At 42.2% G+C, this 22,427-nt stretch overlaps 1 protein-coding gene across 1 annotated transcript in view; it reads right to left on the reverse strand.

Annotated features, from left to right (window-relative positions):
- The window catches only part of RASGEF1A (RasGEF domain family member 1A), a 283,710-nt gene extending 263,686 nt beyond the window's left edge, over window positions 1–20,024 (reverse strand). The window contains exon 1 of the mRNA XM_006129935.5: window positions 19,909–20,024. The gene's annotated coding sequence lies outside the window, so the exon portion shown is untranslated. The remainder of the gene's footprint in view (window positions 1–19,908) is intronic.
- Window positions 20,025–22,427: the final 2,403 nt, after the last annotated feature.

Raw genomic sequence — 22,427 nt, forward strand, 5'->3', positions numbered from 1 at the left:
TGCCTTAACACCCCCACAACACCCAGGATGTCTTTCATTAATGCACCTCAAGCAAGGGTCTGCTAGCTGACTTGAGCCTCTAAAGTTGTGAGCTGGAGTTATTCATGCAGGAGATGAATATGAAACCATAAATGAGATTTAGTTAGTCTGGAGGAAAAATATTAATTTGAACAAAAACCCCATGCACAATTATTACACATGTAGTTGATACTTAGGATAATGCTTAAAATGTGCATCTTGGGGAAAAGAGAGTAAAACCCAGCAAGATTCACCTAAAACTGATTTCACATGGCAAGTAATATAGCTTATTATCATGGTAACAAATAGGTGAATGTCTGGGATGACAGAAATATTCTCTTTATAGGGATTCCTGGTAACAAACATACATCTTGATGAACCTATGGTTGAACTCTGATCTCAGAAGGAAAAGGGGCAGCCACCTGGATGAGAAATAAAAAATCATCTTGTGCCATAGTATTTAAATCGTGGTCCTGTTTTGTAAGAGAAAAGTGCATCCAAAGCTTAGCTGCAGTTGTTTATATACTGGATACACTCATGAAAATGTTAATGGGTAGATACAGGGTGGGTTTGGATTTCTTTTGTTTCGGGTGTCTTATTTAACCCTGCTGGCATTAGAAAACTCTAATAATTTTTTTAAAAGTCTTTATTCTGAGATGATGCCTTTACATTTGCCATTATTTAAAAAGCAGATATAGCACATACATGTCTAAATGTGAAAAATACATTCTATCAAGCAAGATGCATCTTAACTGGTAGCGGACAGCTGGGTGAAATCTAAAAGATATAAAAAATGTACCTGACTTTGTTTAAACAAAGCCTGAAATAGAACTTCCAGTAACTGTCCTAAAGTACTAAGAAACTATAAATGACTACTGTTTATCATGTACTCTTCTGTTTCATCTTAATTGACCAGAAGAATTGTTCAGCTGGGCCTTCTTAAGTAAGGGTCAGTCAATTTATTCCTAGAAAATATCATTTCTCTTTCTCCCAGTCTTTGGATTTTCAAGCATGAAGCATATTTTTGTGTAGTTTCAGAGCTGCAGACTGATTTGAGGACAGTATTGTTCAAAATGATTAGTTTGCATAGCCTAAGACCCTCTTGCCCTCTTCTATGTGACATCACCACCTCTCCTCTTTCACATGTCCTGCTTTGATATTGTCACTCTAAATGTTAATTTGGAGTGATTTAAGGTTGAAATGTGTGGATCTTAGCTTTCCATTTGGAAGCTCATAGAAAGCAATTAAATTAGGCAATACTTAAGCAATTAAATATAATAAATGTCTCCACTGTGATGCCCACAGGTGAAATCTGTTATGTTGGTCTGAAAAACCCTGTAAGGCCTTATTAGTATTCTAAATCATGAAAAAATATAGCTTGTCTTGAAATATTTTGCCCGTTTGTGAATTTGCACATTCCCATTTATGCTCAGACTTAGACACTTTTTAGTCAAACTGCAACAGATAAGGGCAATTGAAAACAGCTGACTGTCATGGAAAGTTACCTGGCCACATTTGATCGCTTCAAGCAGGATACAATATTACAGTGCTTACTCCGGGATTAAACAGAATCTCTCTTTTTTGACTTGGTCAGCAGAATATTGCTTCTAGTTTTGCATCAGCATTGACCTAATTTTGGGGCTCTAACCCCCCTGTATTTTCCACTCCAAGTCTCTTTGCTGTAAGATGCTGGACACATTCTTAAAAAATGTCATAACTGAAATGCGTCCCCAGGTCTGAAAATTAGAGTTAAGGGCCAGGAGAATTCTTGCCCTATCAAGGCTACCTGCAGCAATTTTCAATTAGCTATGTCTTGCTTGCTTGATTGCCAACCCTTAAGATTCCGTATCTACTCCACTAACAGTGGTTCTCATGCTTTTGTATTTCTGGCTCTGTTCCCAGTGGCAGACAAAGTGAAAAAGTGAACAATACTAATGGGGAACTATTAGATAAATCTGTCTAGACGCAAAAAAAATGGGGTTTTAATTGGTTTATTTTGAATGGTGGTATCCAAATCAGTGCATCTCCTATTGTGATGGGATAATTCAAAATATAGCAAACTGAAGACATCTGTGAGCAGGATACTATGGGGGAGTCTTGAGACTGTTGCGAAAAGTAAAACTCGGCTGAATGTTTCACTGTTCTCTCAGATGGTAGGGGATCTCATTAATCCAAATCCTTGCCTTGCAAACAGTTTACACAAACACAAAGCTGGCCACAATGTCCATTTCTCTCATGTCTGCTCTCATCCAGTTGCATTCTTTTTCCATACTCTTATTGTTTAGATGCCACAACCATACAATACCACATAGAGGGAGTTTCCAAAATGGAGAGCTCAGCACAGGAAAACCTCAGTGATGATAACACAACCCCTTCTTGGTTGCATGACTCAGTCGAATGAATTTGTCAAACTGTTGTTCAGACGCTTTGTTACTGCAAAACAATATTTGGTGCATGTGATATGTTCTGCCAAAGTGAAGGTGAAGTGGTAACTTCCTGGAAAGGATTAGATTTAGTCATCAGACCCCACCTTCCCTGCACTCCACATTCTCTAATGAAAAGCTTTCTGACAGTTCTTTGCATGGGAATTGGTGCAATTCACCCACATTTGACAAAAACCCCGTTTGATTGCCCCTTTTCATAAACTTTTGCAATAGTCAGGCTGGGTATGAATACATTTATATATAACTCAATTTTCTAAAAGCTCAGGAGTCAGGCATATTGCAGGCACAGTTCTGTACTCATGTTCACTGAAGTCCACTGTGGGTGGAAGGGGCTTAGTACCCTTAATGATAAACTTGGTGAAAAGGTACGAGGAGCAGTGGCTGTTCAGTCTGCTGGTGCATCTGGTCGCTTAGGTGTGACTCTGATTAGTCGTTAGGAGGGCTTCCCTCAAAGACCCAGAAATGAGTGCTCAGACAGCATCCATCTTTGGCAGTCCCTGTCAGGCAGCTGGACGATAAAGCAGAGGGACTTTTGAGTTAGGTTTGGGCTGTCTACCCTCTTTGGAGCCATGCAGTCTTCGTTCTGGCAGCATGTCTGTCTCCAGTCTTCATTCATCCTTTCCAGCCAGATATGAGTTCCGAGTCATGTTTGTGTTTCTTGGTTTTTAAGATGGTGTGTCCTGTGATTTCAGTGTAGACAAAACATGACCCTAACGATTCCCTAGTACTTTTGGTAAGAGTGAGGTATTTCCTTCCTTCCTTGGCTAACAGTCTCTCCCCTCCCTGTTGAGTGTCAGCCAGCTGTCAGTCACCTTCTCACCTCAAAAGTGGCTGCATTAATCTACTATATATTAGAGAGCGCCTGTCAGTTTGTCTGTCTGTTCAAGTACTCCTCCTAAACGTTAAGAGATAGGATCACCAAATTCGGTGTACAGTCTCCTCATAACTTAAAAACAAGGTCAGGGTTTGGTTGTGCTAGGCAAATGCAATCTGTCTGGAATGGGATTGCTTCTCGTAAAACAGAAAAGAGATGCAAAAGAGAGAGAATCACCAGGCAGGTAAAGGGAGTGAGCTGGGGATGCATCCCCCTCCCATCCAGAATTGCCCCAGCACTAAGCTCACCAGCCCCTAGGTGCCCATTAAGGACGACAGGAGGGTGAAGTCTCTCCCCCCCCCCATTCATATGGGAAACATTGCTGGTTGTTCCCCTTCGTTAAGGAGCGAGGGGAAAGTGCACAGTCTGCTCCATTACTCACTTTGACTGGAGAGAGCAGGGGGGCAGACAAACCTGGACCATCCCCAGCCAGGGGACATGCACCCCTCCCCCAGCTGTGCCTGCTGAAGCTGAGGTAGCCATACAGAGGTCCCAAGTTGCTGCAGTGAGAGAGGGCTGGGGTTGTCCTCTCTCTCCAGGGCAACCTGCCTACTGAACCCCTCCTCCCCAGCCCCATTCCAGAGCAGTGATTCAAATGAAGCAGGTACATTTTCATTTTATTAAAAAAAATGAGTTAAGGACCCAGGCAACACCAGGAAAACTTTTGCAGACTAGAAAGTACTATAGATACATCAAGCATTATTAGAGAGTTGCAATCCTGCAAGGCTGTAGTACAGTCCCGAGACATCTATTTACTGGTGATTATACCCACTGGCTCTAGGGAAATCTCTTATACTTGGTCCAGAACTAATAGCTCCTCAGCTTCTACCTTATTGGATTTTGGAAAACTTACTTCCTGCATTCACCATTGCCTGGAATGGTGGATTCATGACACTACTGAGGTAGGATCACAGCAGACTGTGAGGATGGGGAAAGAGAACATTCTAGTGAAGGATTCAAGGGCTTAATCTGTAATGAAAGAGATGCTGAGGCTCAAGCGTTTTTTTTCATAACTGACCCAGTGAGTTCAGATGTGCTAGGGCTATGAACGGCCAAGCCCAGAAGTGCTGAAATTCAGCCCTGGCACAAATTAAGCACAGGGCAAACCTCTGTACTTAACCAAGAGTGCTATTGATTGCAATCTGCTACAACAGTCCATTAATAGTAAAAGTTTGCAGGCAGAGAATTTATATCAAATTGACCAATACAATGAAAAATAGCTGAAGAATGTTACACAAGAATGAACAACATTCTGCGTGTGATTAAGTGTAGAATGAAGTGGGGTGACATTTGAGAATTAGTATGCAGTGCCACAGCTAACAATTTGTAACCTTGAAACAATTTTACTCATGCTTAGCTTTTTGCAATCAGTGGAACTAGTTCAGTGCATAAATTTAGGCATGTTCATCAGTGTTTTCAAAAGGGGATCTAATTTACCTTTAATTCGTTGTTTGCCTGGGACAGTCTGGAGCATCTCCACCTTGTCTCACTGTATTTACACTTAAGTGATGGAAAATAGATTGTTTCCTAAATTCAAGCAGAGGGACAATTTTCTGGCTGTCAAAACACATCCAGAGCTGGTGTATTAATGAGCAATTAGTTACTATGAGTTAATGCCATAAGACTCAGCATAAAAAAACCAACAACAATGCCTTGAAGTCAGAGCTATAGATGGGTGATAGATTGCATCTGTGGATTTTTAAATGACTTTAATTTTCTTTCCCCCCACATGCAGTGCTAAGGTTCGCTCAAGTGTTGTGACAGAACTTTATGCTCTTATGCTTGACTGGTTAATTGAGGTGGGAGGCTTGGTTCTGGAGTGCCTGGTGTATTCTGGGAAGGGCGACTGTCTTGGACTAAGATGCCCAGAAGTGGCCTCCGAACTGTAAGATAAAATTGAAGTCACAGTGACACTCCAGCACCTCAATTCCTTGCCTGCACAGTTTATTCCTCACCACAGACCTCCACTTCCTCCCCCTTTGTATTGTATTGCAGAATCATGGTAGCACCATTAAACCCCTGATTACTTTTGTCATGTTCCTGGTTCCTTTCAACTTGATCTATCTTCTGGGGTGACAGGAACAACTGCCCCATTCCTTTATCTTTCATCTGTGGTTCGGCGTGTTGTCACTTTCTACTTGCAATCTCCGAGGAAATTTCATGGGGATGGGTTGCCTATTCTACCATGCCCATCTTCTTGTCTGTCAAAAGATTCCCACGGGTTTTTTTTTCTGATATAAAGACTATTTTCTTCATTGTTGGGATTATTGCACCCTTGCCCTACCGCATTGCATGGGGCATCTCTTATGGACGTAGAACCGTCCATCTCCTCAGACACTGCATAGAACAGGTAGGTCCCTATCACTGACGGTGGAGGGTCCCTTCTTCTGCAGTGTCTCAATAATTGGGAGGAGAGGCAGTTGCTGTTGCCAAGAATAGTGATGATGTGAAGGCATTTTGTACTGTAACTTATGCCCCTCCCCCCAACAGGAGAGCTGGCTGCGTGCAGTGTGTGGTCTCTCACTCATTATCTGCTTTGGCAAGCCATGACCCCGGCCTGTGTGGAGCTCAGTGTTCATGCTGAGTCAGGGCGAGGTTAATGGTAGGGGTGCTGCATTGTACCTGCCTTCACTCAATGGTGAGGCACCTTGGATGCAATTCCTTGTCATTTCTTGTCTTGAGTTCCACAACGTGCTACAGAGGACAGCCTATGGGCCCCATGGGACAACTCATCCTTCATATTGTTCCTCTTTCTTTCCTTCCATCCCTTCTCTTCTCTTTAATCCTCCTTCTCTTTCTTTTGTGTCCCTTTATTCTTTTCTCCTCATTTCCTTATTGATTCTTTTCAGCTCCTCTGCCTTCCTCTTAGTTCTATTTTCTTTTCCCCATTATCCTTTCCCCTCACTCACTCTCCCTGGTGCTCATTTTAATCACCAGCAAAAGATGTGCTGCAGACAGATCTTGCAGTAAATAGCACAGAGAAAGCTAGAAGCGCAGCCTGTTTTTTTTTCTCTGCACGGTTAATCCTAAAGAGATGCACAGGGATATTCCTCTTTACAGGTCTCTCTTTGCTACTTCACAAAAGGCAGCTTTTCATTTTTGGACTCATTTGCAGTACATCGGTGTTTGGCTGCAGGGAACTTTAAATAGTCTTTGTCAGAAGGCACACAAAGAGCAGCTTTTTGCATTTACATTTTGCGGTGCAGCACTGGTGAACTTTTCATTAATATTACAGGTTAAAGTTGTGGGTCTTTTCTCTCCAATTATGGACTCTGTGAATAATATGTTGGAAAAATATGATACAGACAGTAAAATCTGCTATATATTTGAGAGTTTGTGTGTGTGTCTGTCCGTCTGTGGGTCTCTTTGTTCAATAACTTCTCCTACATGGTAAGAGCTAGGACAACCAAATTCAGTATGCAGCTTCCTCTTTCATAACTTTAAGCAAAGTAAGGGTTTTGTTATGCCAGGACAAGAGGATGCTCCTGGAATCCAGTTGTTTCTCATCAGCTGGAAAGGGAGGTCTCTATTAGCAGTGTCAATTATATGCCAGAGAGATCCCAAACACCTCCCAATCCTCTGCCCTGACTCTTGCACCCCCACACCATGCCCCGAGTCACCCCACATTCCCAACCCCCTGCCCTGACTCCTGCACCCCCACACTATGCCCTGAGTCACTCCACATTCCCAACCCCCTGCCCTGACGCCTGCATCCCCACACTATTCCGTGAGTCACCCCGCATTCCCAACCTCCTGCCCTGACTCCTGCACTCCCCCACACACACTGACAACTTCCTGCCCTGGAACACCTGAGCAGCACTGGATAAATCTTCTAGTAATGAATAAGAATCCTTATGTCATTGTCACATTAGACTTTTTTACAGCCCATGAGGGTAATAATGCCTGTTACAGGTTTGGATTCCAACTTCCATTATATCCCACTTCTTCCCATTGCTCGTAACTTTCACAAATACATTTTGGGGCGACGTTTTCCAGGTTTGGGGAGAGTGAATTTATTGGAAAGTGTTAGCAAACTATTTGAGCCATTTTTGTATGCATGGAGCAGAAGGAAATAATTTCCCTTGTATAGCAACCAGCCCACAAATAGGCCTGAAATAGGTTATGTAAAATCAAACTTTCTATGTTCAAGTTACTGGAGTATAGGAGTAACAAGATGCAATTCTATAGCCTATGATAGATGGAGTCAGACTAGATGATATAATGGTCCTTTCTTGGCTTAAAATTCATTTGTATTTGTATTTATTTCTTCTTCATCTAACATCAAACTTCATGATGAGCATGAATGCCCAATTTAACTATTTTCAACTCTGAGTATCAAACCCATTCAACAGCACTGAGAGTGGGTCATTGTTTTATTACGGATACACAATTGTCGTAATGCAAGTTGCAGCAGTGAATGGTAAGCAGAGCAGTGAGACAACGCAGGCATTAACAGTTGTTTCTAAAGCTGTTTCACAAAAAAAGTAAGTGGTTGGTAGGCAAATATTTCAAACTGAAGCTAACTGCATAATTAACTCTTTCTGTGTAAGTAAATTACTTCCCCTCTTTTGGGTTCTCTTGCCAAATCCCTAGTGTAAAGTTGCTTGGTTTTCTGCCGATGGCACGTTTGCTTTAGTTTTATTTTTAATAATACTGTAATGTACTGAATGCAGTGGGCATCTTTCTTATTTCCTTACCCTGTGTGACTTTTGTTTCTTTTTTTTTAACCCAGTGTCTATGCCAGTTATTACTAGGTTTTAGATTTTTTGCTTTGGTGGGGTTTTTTTGTTGTTGTTGTTTTTGTTTTTTTGGATTGCAGTTGTGCTCCAGAGCTTGGTCATGTGGCTGTGGCTGTTATTACTAATTTCTTGTGTTGCAGTTGTGCTCCAAAGCTTGGTGATGATGGGGTATACAGGGTTTTTTGGTGCCCTCTAGTGGGAGTTTTATGGGTTAATTTCATTCAGCTCAAGGACGCAGTCTCAGCTGGGAGTACATTAGTACAGCTGAGTTTACTTAGGTTTCGCACTATAAATCAAGAGTAGCAGATGGAGGAGAGAAAGTGGTCTGGAGTGACCAGAAGTCAGAGGAGGAAGCTAGATACTTGTTTGGCATAGTTTGACATTTATTGCGTGCAGAGGAGGAATACAGCTGCAGAACGTGTGTCAAATTTGTATCATTTTTATTAAACCAGAACCCATGAAACAAACCTCAGACTCCTAAAAAGGTTGTTGGTTCAAAGCTGAACCTCATTCCTACTCCAGCTTTGTCATAAGCACTGTTAGATTCAGGTGCTGTACACAGGAGCAGTGAGGCATTGTGACGGGGCATCTGCCCCCACACTGGCCCTTTAAGGGTTAAAAAGGGGTGACCCTAGACTAGCTACCAGCAACTGGCGCCCTAGGTGAACCATGCAATCGGTGCCCCCCCTCCAAACCCCTCAATGATATTGCGCCACCATTTGACACCCCATTTAACTTGGCACCCTAGGCGACCGCCTAGTTCTCCTATATGGACAGGCCACCCCTGGTTAAAACCCAGCCCTAGGAGAGGGCTGGGGCTGTGCAGCCCACAGCTGAGGCAGATACAGCGAATTAGAGCCCAGCTGGGGCTGTATAAATAAGGAATCCTGAAGGGAAGGAAAAGACAGACTCTTGCTCTAGCTGGGGAGCGGGAGGGACATGGCTGCTAGGGAAGCTGGAGGCTTCCTGAGACAAAGCAGGCAGAGCTGGGGAGCTCCATCCTGACCTCACTCCCAGGCTGCAAGGCCTAAGGCAAGGCCTGACTCTACTAAGCCTGCAGGGAAACAGCCAGGATAGAAAGCGGCAGCAGGTCCACACCCCTTGCCAATGATGGGTGGCCATTTCAGACTGCAGTTTGCACCCGAGGTAAGGGGCTAGATCAGTGGTCCAGGAGACCACTTTGAGAAAACTGGCCATGCCGGATTGTTTATTTACCGGCACTACGGCCACAGAGCCTCGCAGCTCCTATTGGCTCTGTTTCATCTTTTGCAGCCAAGGGGAGCTGCAGGAAGCGGCGTGGGCTGGACCACCCCTTCCTGCAGCTCCCCTTGGCTGCAAACAGCAAAATGGAGCCAATGGGAGCCCCGAGGCTCCTTGGCTGCGTCGCCAGTAAATTAACAAACCGGTGTGGCCAGTTAACTGGTTTCTCAAAGTGGTTTCATGGGGGTTCTTTGGGAGCAGAGGAGCCCAGAATGCAGGGGCACTGACTTAGGACAGCCTGACAGGGAAAGGGCACTGTGGCCAGGAAGGGACGCAGCGCTAAACCAGCAGAAGACCTGCACCAGAGGCTGGAACACTGACCATCAGAGGGCACTCTGAGGCAGGAGTGCTGATTTCTGACCGACTGGAGCCACCGGGTCGGGGGGGGGGGGGGGGGGGGGGGGTGAGTGCCTGTGACAAGCATCATTTAAAGAGGAGGAGGACATAGATTCCTGCCCCTGAACCATCTCTTCCTCTCTCAAGTGCCTCCCTCCACCAGCTGCAGCCTAACCCCTCAGCCCATGAGACCTCCTACATTTCCTCCCTCCAAGTTTGAGAGGTATTATGACCTGGTGTGTGGGGTTGCAACACCACTCCGGTTCGACCCTGCCAAAAAGTGTCCTAGCCATGGCCTGGACACCCCTCCCCCAGCTCTGTTGCCTACGACTTTTCAAATGCCTAGGAAGAAATGCTCTTCTCCTGGCCCTGAAGAGCTCTCCATCTGCGACATCTCAGTAGTTGAAATTGTTCTCTTTTCAGTAGGATATATATTGTTTTGCTTGCTCCTTAAACACTCATGTTGCTGGGCCTGACTCCCCTCCCTCCACCTTAACAAGTTTATTTTATTCCAGCCTGTGGATGGCTGATATGAAGGTGGATGGACTGTGGGAAGGAGGATCTTTATTCCTTCCATCTTGGAAGACAGGAAGAAGAAGAAGAAGAAGAAGAAGTCTGAGACTCATGATACCTGGATTCTTTTGATGCCTTGGCCACATACTCCCTGTGTGACCTAGGGAAGGCCCCAAGCCTCAATTTCCCTACCTATGCAATGGAAACATATTTACCTAATTCCCATAGATGTTCTGATGCTAAGTTAAATATGGCAATGAGACTGGGCAGAAGGCATCATTAAAGTGGTATATTTTATTTCTTCTGACATACATTTACACTCCATTACCGGGGTAGTCAGATTTCTGGGTCAAGGTATAATCAAGGTCCAGAGTCCAGGGCAACATTTTTTTCAAGCCACAACAATGTAAATAAAAATGTGTCACGGTCCATTCAAGCGTCTCGTCTTTATTTGGCGCACTTATTGACTGCACCTGCTCTGTTGTGACTCTTCAAATCATTCCTTTTAATTCTTGGTGTTTATTTCCAGCCCTTAGTCATCACTAAAGTAAACCATGGATGCTTATGACTTAGGAGGCAGCATAGACGAGATATAGACATTTGCTTCCCTTCTCTAACTTTCATCCAGTTTTTCTGAATTGAATGTGATATTGCTGTTGAGGGCTATTATAGGAATGAATGATTTCATTATTTCCTGTGTGTGGGCCATCAGTTTCCTCTGATATCGGTATCGATTTTTCACAAGCAATCAGGGAGAGAGAACCATTTAAAGTAATAAAAATATTATTGTAAATCCACATGAATTGGCCAAAGACCACAGACAGATGTATTAGATGAAACTGCTTCCACATCTTTTTGAGATTCACTAGGGTTCAAGATGCTCTTGTACCTCTCTGTTATATGTGGAGCCCATCCCTTAAAAATATTGTTGCTACAGACACCATATTACTCTCACATTCTTAATCATTTCCTCCCTATTAGTAAGAAGTTGGTTCTGGATGGTTTCTCTTCTGGCTTGAGTCTTTCTCTGGATAATAAAATTGGTCCTTGGTGCGACTTTAAAACTTGGATGATGCACGTGAATTTGTTACCCAAAAGTAGTTAAAGACCTATGTGGTAGAGGAGGGGGGCGAGACCAGGGTGAAAATCCTATGTACTACTTGTATATAGCTAAAAGCAGCTGTTAATTCTAAGATCAATTTCAAATATTTTTTTTTATCTGATATATGCTCTGCCAGGTGGTTGTCCTTTGGTCTGAACTCTATGATCAAAAAGTTTCTTCTTCTTCTTCAAGCTGCTTTTAGTTTTTCTCTGCAAATTGCCTATATCACAGTATTTCTAACTGAATGAATGGAGTGAATGTCAGCTTGCTTATTTTCCTTGCCTGTTTGGAAATTATAACTACAATTCTAGAAAAATAAATGAGTCAAATCCAGTTGGTGGTGAAGAAGGGATGAAAGGATGCATTTTGGGGGTTCTTGAATTGTTTGAATGTATCAAATTTCTCAACTGAAGACGCTGACAAACTCTGTAAGAAAGGGGGTTCAGTTGTATTCCACTGAACTCAATGATTTCCCCCGGCACTACAAAAAAAAGGATGAACTAAGATAGGTTAGAAATTCAACTACTTTTTGCTTAGCTGACAGAAAAATAAGGGGCATTTGTTGATAAAATATGGAATTTATGGTCAAAGGGAGAGGGGGGGTCTAATCACGTAACATAACCAGCAAATGTGAATGTTGTTTTGAAATGCCTGTTTTTAGTAAAATGCTGCCTGAGTCTGACAGTCTCACGTGGACTGAGGCCAAAGATAGCATGCCAGCTTTGCCACCAGGTACTTTCACTGTCTCTTTAATACACGTATCCTTGGATACCCAGACATTTTCACATGATGTCATTATGGCATAGCTGGCAGCACTCTTGTCTCGACCGTCAGGTCAAAGGGTCAAATCCCATTTGAATGGCAGTGCTGGAAACAGGATTTTCAAGTTTGCAGGGCTACTAACCTTGGAGGCAGAAGGAAATAATAGGGAACAGCGTAAGCTGATTTGGCTCATTTAGTTATTTGGGACAGTAGATTACAAATGCCTTCCAGTTGTCAGCAAATATAAAATAATTAGCTTAGAAACAAGGGACTAAACGAAGCAATTTGTGTTAAATGATACACGTATCCAACACAGAGATAATGAAAGGATTTCGGAACTCTCTAAAAAAAAAAATTAAAAACCTTCATCTCTGTACCCAGTTCAGGAGGCAGATGGTACTCTGGATAATTAATACAGCAAAAATAACAAGGTATACTGTGTGAACATTGGAAACAACATGGGGTGTACTCTGTGTGTCCATGATCACTATTGCAAGCCATAGAAACACGCCCACTCCTGAGACCAGCGCCTCAAATCATGGTTTAATGACTTCAATTTACAGTGAATCCATCATTGACACTAGTTTAAACCTGCAAGTGACCTGTGACCCATGTGGCAGGGGAAGACAAACCTCCTCACCCCGACACACAGGACCTGTGCCAGTTTGACCCTAAGGAAAAATTCCTTCTCAAGCCCAAATATGGCAGTCAGACCTTGTGTATTTGGGCAAGACTCACCAGCAGAGACTTGGTAGTAACTCAGAGCCCTCCTCCAGCAGCTGGAAATGTTTGCTATTGGCAAGGATGAAAGTATCCATGCTTTTAATCAGAGCTGCTTGGGGGGAAAAAAAGAGATGTTGCCATTGTATTTCATGGGCATCATAGTTCAGGTTCCTCATGCTTCCACCTTCTCTGAAACAGAGGCTCCTTGCCTGGACTACATCTTCCATGATGCACCACAGTAGGCTTCCCCTTTTGGGAGGGGAACGTGGTGCCTCATGGGTGTACTTTGTTTTGGTGCCTGGCTGACCGGAGAGAATGGGGGCAGGATGTGGCAAGGATGGACAGAATTTGGTTAGTTTGCTACTTTGTCTCGGAGTGCACTGTCAGCAATTACTGTTCCTTCCCGGCATCCTGCGTGTAAGAGTTCTTGTTGCCCCTTATCGCTCAGCTAAGTGATGCCGTTAAAGAAGATTATACAGGGGTGTAAAATCATCTGTGTGGCAATGGATTTTTTACCCTTTAACTCAAATTCTGCAGTCTCATTTCTCATTACTGTTTACTCATTACTTGGGTAATGTGTCTGCCCAAGATAGGAATCTGGATGAAAAGAAACATGGTCAAGAGCTAACTTGTGTAAGTTGAGAGTCATACTCACTGTCAGGACTGGGAGATCTAATACAGCTAAAATGGGATTGGTGGGGTCTCAATGCTAAAAGGGATTCAAATGAGCAAGCTTGTTGGCTTGGATAGCTTTTCCACATGTTCTTTAAAGTGGATTTACACTCTTGAAATGACACAAATGGAATTACTCCAGATTTGGAGAGCTCTAGCTGAAAGCAGAGTGTATTGAAATGCCAAACAGTTAATTAGAGCTGGTCAGTTTTTGATGTTTATTTCATTTCTGGCTGAGTAATTTCAATCCAAAGGTCACTATTTATCATAAACACTTTTTGCAGAAGATGATCGTGTTCAATTTTTGAAAGTTCTTTCATTTTTTCCAATGAAGAACTGAAAAGTTTGCAGTGAAAAAATTTTAGTTTTCAGTTAAACAAGCCCTACTATTTTGATTTTTAGCAGGGGAGGGGGATTTGATGTTTGTTCTTTAAAAACTGAATGTTTTGGACTGTGTGGTAGGGTGTTATATGATGTCATGTTGGAAAATTTCAACTATTTTTTAAAATTTCCCATGGAATATAATTGACATTTTTCAAATGGCAAAACAAGAAGGTACAACTGAGAAGCACACAGGCTTGTTGCTTTCATTATTTTAAGAAGAGGTTTAAATACTTTATGGATCACTCATTGCACAAGCAACCTTAATTCTGGCATTTCTTAACTTTTGAGTTCTTGTCTTTGCAACTTTAATCATCTTTTTGTGTGTATATAGTTTGCTTAAAGGAGTCTGTCAAGTAGCAGCATTGTTGAGCTTATATTAGAATTGAAAAAATAAGGAGAGATGTACTGTGGTATTCTTATTTAAAATACAGCAATTAGTTTAGCATCTCTGACAGTCATGCATGGAAGAGGATCAGGTATACAGGCATACATGGTATACATCGTAGAGGATCAGGCCATCTTTCTATACATCAGAGGTCCTCATAGTAACAAAGAATTAAGGAATGAATCTCTCTGTATATATCCACATGAAATGAAACATCATTTTATATACTGTTGCATAATGTGGAACTGAAATGCTATGAGAAGAAATGGGATGAAGTAGTGAAGGATGAATTAAATGTCCAGAGGTTAGGATAAATCCTGAAATGTTGAATGCTTGCTTAAAGCTTACTGAAATGTGCTTGACTTTAAAGAAGTGGACTGAAAAACTCAAGAGAGCAGATTTTCTTGAGGGCTTGTGTGCCTCTCTGGAGCATGATTTTTGAAAGTGCTAAACATCTAAGCTTAAACTAACTTTTGATAAAACCTGTTAGCTTTCATTAAACATGGGTTTTCAGTTTGGGGCAAAGGTGCAAGTCAACTCTTACTTAATCTGACCAGGATCACTCATCCCTGATTTCAAAAGCATTTGAATCTAAAGATGTGGATCCATCTGAAAAGGGAGATTGCGCCAATTAAAGCAAGCTGTGTTTAATATTTAATCATAAGTATTGTACGGATGTTTGGCATAATGATGATGATACATGACTTTCATTCCCATGAAACATCCCAGACTGAGGTTAGATTTTTATCTTTGGTGGGGACTAGATATTATTTAAGGACTTTCTGGAACCAAGTCCTGCCCTTGAAGAATTGCACAAGAAGGTGAAATAGGCAAGCTGGGACATGTCCTTTTTCTTTTTCTTCTAAAAGTAATGTCCATGTACAACTTGTCTTGGGGTTACTATTGCCTCACCAAGGTACAAGTGCACTGAATTCTGTCCAGTAAGATGAGAATAATATTGATACTGTTTAATGCATAACACCTCCTAATGTTGCTTGTTTCATTTCCATAAGTAGTCCCTTGAATCTGTGATTTGTTTGTAACTTGATTAAGTACAATGCAAAGGGAAGAATACAACTGGTGATGCTGAACTGGAGGAATGGGATATGGCCATTGCTTTAGGCCTCAGTGAGTAGCTGCAGTAAAATAGAGATTTTCCTTACAATGACACCTAGGTCTGATCTTTCAGAGCATCAAAACACAGATGCAAGAAACTGAAGAGTTTTGTTAATGTGCAGGCCCTGATATCTGAATTGGAGTTTTGAGGTTCATGTGCATCTAAAACTTCAAGCGAAAACTGTAGCAAAGTACTGTAGTTGATTTTTATTAGGGCCTATGTTGCAACTTTGCAACATGCCCACAATTATAGAAATAATTTTCTATCATAGATGTACCTCCATCCAGGTTACAAACTATGGCAAAACTTCTGGAAAACCAGGCCTGGGTTTCATACTGGTAACTAAATCTCAAACTAGGTAAGTCTGGGTTTAGTCTGGGTTTTGAGTTTCATTATGAAAATTTCATTCTGCTTTACTTCAGTGGCTCTTGGGCAGTTGGAGTATTTTGCTACCTACCAGTTGTCCAGTATTCAATGTCTTTTTTTATGCTGTCTTCTCATATGTTACTGTACCTTGGGTAGCACAACCTCCAAATAGGATGTGACTATTTCAGAAATGCTCAGTGCCTAACAGCAATGAACAATCTAGACAAGCAAGTGGGCCGCATGTGTGGTTCTCCTTCATGCCTATTGGCCTCAAGATTGTCTCCCAAGGTAGGATAGTTTTGCTATCTGCATTTGTCAACATGGATTCATCAAGGGCAAGTCATGTCTGACCAACCTGATTAGCTTTTATGATGAGGAAACTGGCTGTGTGGACATGGGGAAGTTGGTGGATGTGATATATAGTGAAACCTTTGTTATCCGGCACTTTGTTAACCAGAAAACTGTTAACTGGCAAAGAAATCTGATGCACTTGGGACAGAAGAATCCCAGGCTTGGGACCAAGTAGCAGTTGAGCAGAAATGGACCTGGGGATAACAGTGGATGAGAAGGTGGATATGACTCAACAGTGCGCCCTTGTAGCCAAAAAGGCTAGTGGCATATTAGGGTGCATTACGAGGTTCATTGCCAGCAGATTTAGAGAAGTGATTATTCCCCTTTATTCGGCACTAGTGAGGCCACATCTGGGGTAATGCATCCAGTTGTGCCCCACACTCCCAGAAAGGACATGGATGCATTGGAGACGGTCCAGTGGAGGGAAACCAAAATGATTAGGGGCCTGGAGCATATGACTTACGAGGAGAGGCTGAGGGATTTGGGCTTATTTAGTCTTCAGAGGAGAAGAGTGAGGAAGGATTCGCTAGCAACCTTCAACTTCCTGAAGGGAGGTTCCAGAGAAGATGGAGCGAGGCTGTTCTCAGTGGTGGCAGATGGCAGAACAAGGAGCAATAGTCCAAGTTACAGTGGGGGAGGTCTAGGCTGGATATTAGGAAAAACTATTTCCCTAGGAGGTTGGTAAAGCACTGGAATGGGTTCCCTAGGGAGATGGTGGGATCTCCATTTCTATAGGTTTTTATGTCTCAGCTTGACAAAGCCCAGGCTGGGTTGATTTAGTTTGGATTGGTCCTGCTTTGGGCAGGGGGCTGGACTTGATGACCTCCTGAAGTTTCTTCTAGCCCTAGAATTCTATGATTTGTGTACCTAGAAGTTGCAGGTGTACAGACTGAAATGTAGCAGCAGCACTTTGATTGGATGCAGAGGGAGCACTCGACTCTCACAGTCAATGTTGTATGCAACCAGCATGCACCTCATTTCACATGCCCTTGCTTTACATCAGTGTTTCTCAAAGTGGACCGCAAAACCACTTTGAGAAACATGCTAACTGGCCATGCCAGTTTGTTTACTTACCAGCGCTGTGGCCACGGAGCCTCGCAGCTCCCATTGCTCTGGTTCCCTATTTGCAGCCAAGGGGCCCACGGGTGGCACAGCTAAAAGTAACATCAACTGCAAGTCTGGCTAGCTCACCAAGCTCCTAATAGAACTGGCTCCACAACAAACATCTGGCTCCAAACTTTGCATCTTGAGTCAGACTTTCAAATGGTCTTTTCTTTTTGCAGCGGGCTGAACCAGATTTCCCGAACTAACCAAACTCTCAATTACGGCAAGTTTCCACTGACATCCAAACATGGCAGCTTTGAGCCAACCTTAATGCTTACACAGAGTGGTGGTGGGCAGTCTAGAAATACTAGAGGCGCAGGCTGCCATGGCAATAACATTTCTTTACAGAGCCATACAATTTATTTTAACATTATTCTCCTGTAGCTTACTATCCTTCCCACTGCCACCAGTCAATCAGATACCTGAAAGACCAATGCACTGAATAGAGCTAATTGGCACTGAAAGGGAACCCTCACTTTTCACTAAAAATGGAACCATGCCAGAGGTGAAGTCTCACAGAAATAAAACAGACGTCCATTAGCTTGCAGTTCTTAGAATTTGGGTTATGCCCATGGCACATTTTTTGAACAGTGCATGTTGCAAGAGTGAAATGTCAAAACCATCATTCTGTTCTAGAGACAGCTCCTTGCACATGGAATGAGACTGCATTGGCTTCCTGCAGTTGGATTCTTGTAATTAGAATAACTGGGTGGATTGGTTATTTATATTAAACCTAGTGGTTCACAAGACTAGAACATCGGCTCTATCAAGCATTTAACTCACCGGAGATGGCACAGCACAATACAAGGTTTGCATGCAAGATTGATGTAACTTGATTTTTTCCCCCTCCTGTTGCCAAGTTACAAAAAAGTGTCATCTCGCTGGATTGTCTACCTTTAAATAGACAAAATTCCCAGCTGAAAGGCACCATGTTGATTAAAAACTGATCGTATACTGATATCTCTTGTTAAAAAATATTAAAAAGCTAATTTGTATGGTAGACATTGGCCAGACAGGGTCAAATATAGCTTATTTAGTCCCTAGAGACCATGGTATATGCCACTATAGCAAGTGACTGAGTTTGTGTGTAATAAATAACTATTAAAGAAGTATTTATGGTGATCTATCAAGCAAACTGTATCTTGTCAGCTTGGGGAAGTGGTTGTGAAAATCTATGGTAAAGAATTATCTTAAAATATAGTTCTAATACACAATGAATATTTTACAAGAAATTCTGATTCTAATAGAAGACATGGTTTAATCCCTGTTGACATACCAAACGTATTTTTTTTGCCTGTTCTTGAAGATCGACACCAAAGGGCATTTAAAACACAATTAATTTACAGATTGCTCTGTACTAGTGTAAAGATTTGTGTGGCAGACAGTAGGTACAGAATGGTCTATTAACATCTTTTCCCCAGTGGAGAAAGCGAGAGTTAATTCCAAAAATATAGATGCTACATCAAGAATCCATAGATATGTTTTGTCGGCATCTTAGACATGACCAAGGTATGAGCTGTGATCATCTCTGTACAGAGACTTCTTTTCATATTAACAATTGCAGGGCAGTTTTCTTGTTTTAAATGCTTTAAAAAAACTCAGGTAAAAGTCAAATCTTAGCACTCTAAACAGAGCGCATGAGGCAATATTTTATACAACACCTTTGAATTTGTGATAAATAAGGGTACTCTAGTCATAAGTGCAAGCAGGCATTCCACATAAAAGAGAAGAGAAACAGTTCAAAAGAAATGTCTTTGGTAAAGTTAACCCATAAAGGATCCAAGAGTAAGAATGAGGGATTCTGCACTGTAGTATCAGCTAATCAGCTATTCTGTGTTTGGCATGAAGGAAGCATAATGCAGGATTAATTTAATGGTGCCACCTTTTAGAAGTAACCCAATTGGTAACTGGAGCATTTGGCTTGCTTGGGATGAGGCTACACAGGCTAAATGAAAGCTTCAAAGCAAAAATTAAAAAGTATAAGCAGTATCTTATATGCTGCTTAGATCTCTCTGCTTAAAATTATATGCCTCCTCTGAAAATGGAAGAAGAGAATTTCTCCAGATTTTTAAATTCCTGGGGGGGAGAGGAAGATTTTATCCTTGCCAAAAACAAATAAGTAGAAACCCTCTTGCAAGCTGCTTTTTTGATTAACAGCAAAAAAAAAATGTATTAATAGAATTTGTACACAAAAACACACACACAAATACAGAAAGAGAGTATGATGCTCAGCAGACTTGTTCTGGTGGTTTTACTTGAGGTTTTTTTCAATGACTAAAAATGAATATAATCTATTTGTATTCAGAAGACTTGCTGGGGGGAAATGTGCCAGGGAGCTGTTTGGACTATGGAATTTCAACTCGTTAAAGTGATGAAACAAATGCTGTGGGAATGAATCGGCAAGGAGTCCATGATAGAATCCTGACACATTATATTCCCAGAAGTCGCTCACAGAGGCATGCCTGATCATTTAGCAACGTTGAGATGCTTCTCATATTCACTGGGCAGGTGGTGTTGCTGTCATAAAAGTTGCATTAAGGTGGAAAACACACTCTGCATGCTGTAGCTTCACCCGTTTTCTATTCAGTAGATGCAGTTCAGAATGGCATACTCAGGGTTAAGGCTGGGAAGGCACTCTGGTGGCATGTACTGCCAGGTGTTAAAACACCCACTGAATTTGTTACCAGCCTCTGTACACAGCTTGGCACCTCTTCAAACTCCGCAGTATAATATCATAAAAGACTTGTTAATCTCTTACCTTGATCAGATCCAGTGTAGCTTTTTGGTTGTTCTCCGTCCACTACCAGAAAAAGAGAAATTAATGCCAGATCCCAGTGAGTCATCCTAAATGACAGAGTAGGCTCACTCTTTGCACAGGCTGCTTGCTGCCTCTGCTGTGTGACAGCTGCCGGCTGGCTTTGGAACAAGAGTGTCCCATTCTGCAGCCTACTGCAGGGGGAGTTTGAGTAGAAAGACACAGAGTGTGAAACAGGAGGGCGAGAGAGAAAGCAAAAAAGGGAGAAAAAGCCAGACAGGAATATACCATGTAGACATTCTCTCCCCCTCTCTGCTTGGTGCACAAATATATGATGTGCTGTTGAAAAGTTACTTTTTAATAGGTGGTGCAGCCTCTGATTTTAAAAACCTCCCCTCTTCTGTCCTCTTTTTTCTTTTTTCTTTTCGCTATGCACACAGCAACATCTCAGTGTTTCAGTGCTTCTCATTTCAATGTGTGTCAGTGGAATGGTTTAGATGCTATAAAGCAAATTTGTTGAGCGATAGCAGATCTATCCTGTGTATCCATGAGAGGCAACGTGTGACTGGCCTTTTGCATAGAGTCCTTGCATTTTCTGGGTGGGCGACTAGTAGAGGTACAGTGATTCTGGGACCTGTAGAATGGGCAAAAAGAAACAGTTATTTATTTCTACGTCATTCTACAAAAATTCTGCCTTCAAATGGATCATCCTTTCACGTGCTTCTGGATACTTCTAACTCATCAGTGTCAGAGATGTGACTTATGCTTTGGGATCCTAAAAATACTTCCAAGGAGCAAATATTTTGAATTTGGGATAAATCAGACTTCATCAAATGGCAGGTATTTTCCTAGGGAAGGATATGTCTAGACTCCACTCACCCTTCACTTTCAAAATACAACATTACACCCTGCTGTCAAACTCTGTGTTTTTTTTTTAAAGAATAAAGAGTAAATATTTTCAGTGCAGCTTAATAGAAGTTGGTGGTTACTGAAGGTGTGTTTTGTGTCATGAAGCAATGGGAGTGATGAAGGGGTAGAAATAAATAAGTTCCCACTACCCACTCTATGTGCTGCTGTCATAAGCTAAGTGAGAAATTTTGGGGGCAACCTTTTGTTGAAAATATTGGCAGTACCTCCTTGCTGAAGACCTGAGTGTGTTACCCTTCATTATGCATCACTACTAGCGATAGAAGTAACTCACTACATTGAGAGATTCCATATGCTTATCCACCTCCCTGGGTCTGAAACATTGTGACGTGCCTATCTGACAGTACTTGGGACAGGCCACTGGCCATGGTTAACTGGCACTTTGACTTCTGTTCCTGGCACAGACCTTGGAGTGAAAATGTGCCACCAAAAAGCAAACGAAAGGGGAAAAAAAGGGAAGAATTAAATAACATACACAGCCCTACATACTTAGAGAAAAGAGGCTTTCTATTGTAAGGTCATTTGCAGTGGTCTCCAACCTTTTGGGGCTGCCGGGCGCTCAGGGGCGGAGCTGCACATGCTCCGCATGTCCGGGGCGGGGGCCATACATGCGCCGCGCACCCAGGGGCAGCACCACGCATGCGCCGCGCACCCAGGGCCGCTCTGGTCAGTAGGCGGGCGCACATAAATGCCCCTGTGGGCACCATGGCACCCGCAGGCACTGTGTTGGGGACCCTTGGACTAAGGTATCTGCTAGTGTCATACTGTGAGACTTAGGGCACATCTACATAGAAATAACAAGGCGAGCATCCACACTGCCACTCCTGTTGTTTCAAAATAACAGGCTTGTGTTTTTGAAATAGTAACTCCTGCTTGTGAAGAGGAATAAGCTTATTTTGAAATAACCTGGTAGTGTAGACATAGCCTGAGAGGTAAAGTCTCTGTATCTTTTAAAAACAATTAATTTTATTGCATGCGTAATTTGTGATTTCACTAATTATACCATTCGAAGAAATATACTGTTGTATGTCAAGATGGTGGGCTTCTGCTGCTTTGATATACAGTGTTTAATGCTGTGTTACACCAAGGTTAGAGTCCAAATATCAGTTTAATAATCTCACTCTCAAAGAAATGGGGCTATTTAAAAATTGCACCAGCTAAATATCCATTATGTCTGCTCCCTGCATGTATTCAATATCATATCTGCTCCTTTTAATGAAAAAAGAAATTTTTTTATTGCTCTTTACTCCATTAGCTCTGCAGAATCACACATGGCTATAGGAAATGAGGTGTGTTAGAATCTCTTCCCCTTGTGTATCAACCATACAGTTGTGCACTAAATTCTAGCCACTCAAGACAAGGCCCAGTTGCATCATATCTGAAAGCCCAGTTTGGCCTTGAGAATATTAGTTGCTGGTGGCAATAGGTTCTTTTTTATTTCACACATTGTGGCTCTCAGGCCATGGAAAGTTTCTGACTGGAGCTGGCAATTAAAGGGAAAAAAACACTTTGTAAATTGAGCATATCTGACGTAGTGCCACTGAGACCCAACAGACATGGAATTCCACCATGACATTTTCATGGGAGGTCAAAAT

Source organism: Pelodiscus sinensis, chromosome 8, assembly GCF_052426305.1.
Source record: "Pelodiscus sinensis isolate ZL-2025 chromosome 8, ASM5242630v1, whole genome shotgun sequence".
NCBI classification, from domain to species: domain Eukaryota; kingdom Metazoa; phylum Chordata; order Testudines; family Trionychidae; genus Pelodiscus; species Pelodiscus sinensis.